The sequence below is a fragment of the Sardina pilchardus genome, chromosome 1 (genome assembly GCF_963854185.1).
Source record: "Sardina pilchardus chromosome 1, fSarPil1.1, whole genome shotgun sequence".
Lineage (NCBI taxonomy): Eukaryota > Metazoa > Chordata > Actinopteri > Clupeiformes > Clupeidae > Sardina > Sardina pilchardus.
In genome coordinates this window covers 13728603-13731730 of record NC_084994.1, presented here as the reverse complement: position 1 = coordinate 13731730, position 3128 = coordinate 13728603, and the positions used below count along the sequence as shown (strand labels likewise).

General features: G+C 44.7%; 1 long non-coding RNA gene across 1 annotated transcript; it reads right to left on the bottom strand.

Moving 5' to 3' along the window:
- Positions 1 to 1768: 1768 nt before the first annotated feature.
- Positions 1769 to 2812, bottom strand: LOC134082961 (uncharacterized). The gene is made up of 2 exons (XR_009939677.1): positions 2537 to 2812; positions 1769 to 1919 (listed from the first exon to the last, which is right to left on the bottom strand). It is a non-coding gene; the product is annotated as an uncharacterized LOC134082961 (long non-coding RNA).
- Positions 2813 to 3128: the final 316 nt, after the last annotated feature.

The window sequence follows — 3128 nt, the reverse complement described above, 5'->3', positions numbered from 1 at the left end:
GTGGTCAGTTCATCAATGGCCCTGGCGATCTCTGGAGGTCCACTCTTTGTGAACGTTTGGAGACCACAGACATAGTGTAACCTTAGTTAGAGTATTGGTTCATTTGCCTGAGAAAGACCCAAGGGTCGAAACGTTACTTTTTGTAAACATGGGAGCTCAAGCAGTGTTGCCAACGTTACCTTCTTCTGTTACATCTCCCCAGGAAATGTTATTAAGCACTGTGACCAGCTCTGTCTTTTGATTAGTACATGTCTCATGTCTTTTGCTTGTGCTTGTGTGCTTGTGCAGAACAACTCATCGTGATGGAGCACCTGTACTCCCTGATACAGCAGGATCTGAGGGGATTCCTCAGACAGGACGCAGATGTGGATTGACAACATCCTGCAGTTTGACCTGTTCAACCGACCTCTTCTCTGTCCCATACACACCACACAGTCTTTGGTCAACCTCTGCTTCATTGCCATCACAACCATCGGTCCCTGTTTCATCTGCAGCACAACACAGCACAGCTGACGGCCTCTTCTCCATCTGCAGCACAGCACCACACACCAGACAGAGTCCGCTGCGTCTTTCACACACCTGGTGGATCCTATTGTGTGCCTCACATACCTGAGAGACTCTGCTCCACAGTACCTGCAGGCTCTGCCCTGCCCCACCCCTCGCACACCCGATGGACCTAGCTGTGTCCCTCACATACACAATGCGCTGTACCCCATCCCTCACACACCCGATGGATCTAGCTGTGTCCCTCACATACACAATGCGCTGTACCCCATCCCTCACACACCCAACAGATCCTGTTGTGTCTCTAACACACAGAGCAGGCTTTGCCCAGCCCCTCAGGGTGGCTCTGAAATCTGTGGCTTTCACACTCCCAACAGACGCTGCTCTCTCCCTCACACACCCGGCTGGCTCTGCCCGGTCCGTTGCACACCTGCAGACTTCCAGCCGCCACAAACCCAGCTCACCCTTCTCCTGCTGTGTCCTTTACAAACCAAAAAACACAGCTATGCTCCGCACATGACTAGCTGACTCTGCCTGGTCCCTTGCACACCCAGTGGACGTGGACACTGTTGTGACTGTTGATATTGCTGTTATTGTTGATATACATAGGTTTCTCGTTTACCAACTATACTGGCTGCGCGCGCATCCGAGAGGCAGAAAATGCCAAGCTACATTAGAAAGTTACCAAGTAGTTGGATGTTAAGAATGGTAAGCTTATATGCTATGATTAATTAAGCAATGAAAAAGTGATGTTACCTTCCAAAAAAATGTATTTATTCAGTCAGAGTTCCCAAAAGTACAGCTTGATGATGGTATTGACAAACATACTGGGAAGGCAGAGCGCCGAAACGCGTCTGTGTGAATAAATGGTGATTGCTTATGCATAGTGCGGCCTGTTCTCTTGTTTTCATTGACAAACATAGCACATCAGTTATGAAACCATGCTGTGTGATGGATGTATATCAGGTTTATGTAACAACAGGCCACATTTAATTTTATGTGTTTGACTTCATGGCGGGCCACATGAAACAGAGCAGAGGGCCGCATGTGGCCCCTGGGCCTTAGTTTGCCCACCCCTGTTGTAGTAGCATGTCAATAAATTAGTTTATCCAATCATATGAAAGGTGTTTTGACAAGGCCCTGCCTTCTGAAATACATTTCCAATGGAGTAGTTCCAGATGAATGTGAGGAGCTAGGTGGAACGAAATTCAAGTGGTGAGTCAGGTTAACATACAGTAAGTAGTATGTAGTAAGTAGTAAGTAGTACAATTTTATTGTTCTTTATTCAAAACAACACTTATTCTAATAAAGTTAAACTGCAGGATGTTGTCAATCCACATCTGCGTCCTGTCTGAGGAATCCCCTCAGATCCTGCTGTATCAGGGAGTACAGGTGCTCCATCACGATGAGTTGTTCTGCACAAGCACACAAGCACAAGCAAAAGACATGAGACATGTACTAATCAAAAGACAGAGCTGGTCACAGTGCTTAATAACATTTCCTGGGGAGATGTAACAGAAGAAGGTAACGTTGGCAACACTGCTTGAGCTCCCATGTTTACAAAAAGTAACGTTTCGACCCTTGGGTCTTTCTCAGGCAAATGAACCAATACTCTAACTAAGGTTACACTATGTCTGTGGTCTCCAAACGTTCACAAAGAGTGGACCTCCAGAGATCGCCAGGGCCATTGATGAACTGACCACAGATAGATCGCACCATCGCGCTCATACTATGCTAGACTACTGTTGACAACATAGCGATATTTCATGACATAATCGGACACATACGCTTATATAACGCGAGGACATTAACAATATACTTCTGAACAAATAAATACATGGTATGAATTCATAATTTAGGCTACTGTAGTGCGACATTTCATCAAAAGCCTCGTTTGTATGTGGACAAACCTACGATGCTAAGATAGCCATCTGATACCTTAAAACCAGCGTCAGTATTGTAACAACTACGCCATAACATCCCACATAAACGTGAAAATTAGACCCATAACAAATTAGATTACACTTCTTACCTTGGGTTAATGAGTAGTGAGGAAAACCCATTGTTTTGAGTCCATAACGCGTGTAGCCCATCGATGGCTTTGGTGTAGCTAGCTCCACGGAACTACTTACTGTGGTCAATATCTTCTTCTTCTTCATATGGCGGTTGACATACTGTGCTCAATAGCGCCACATCCCATATACCTGTACATAGTGGCCAAAAAGAGCGTTGCACCACTACCTGGGGGGGAGGTGGGTAGCTCTTGCGCTTGAATCCATAGTAAAGCTGTCAGTCAAAACGCATCAGCCAATAGGAATGCACCCCACAGACACCCACCCACATGTGAAGTTTGTGCCAGAATCGCAAGCAAAGAAACAGGCAGCGCAAACGCGAGAGCCAGAATCGAAACTGAAAAAGCCAGGAGCAAACAAACGAATGATGTCGCTGCAAATGACTGTTGTTATTGTAAACCAAAAGACAAGTTATTCAAACAGTTTTTTTTTGCAACTACACAAATAATTTGTTTGCGAGTTTAGATTTTTTTTTTCGACTTTATTTTTTTTGTTTAGATTTTGTATTTGGTATTTTGATTAATTGATTTTTGTTTGAATTTGAAAAAGTAT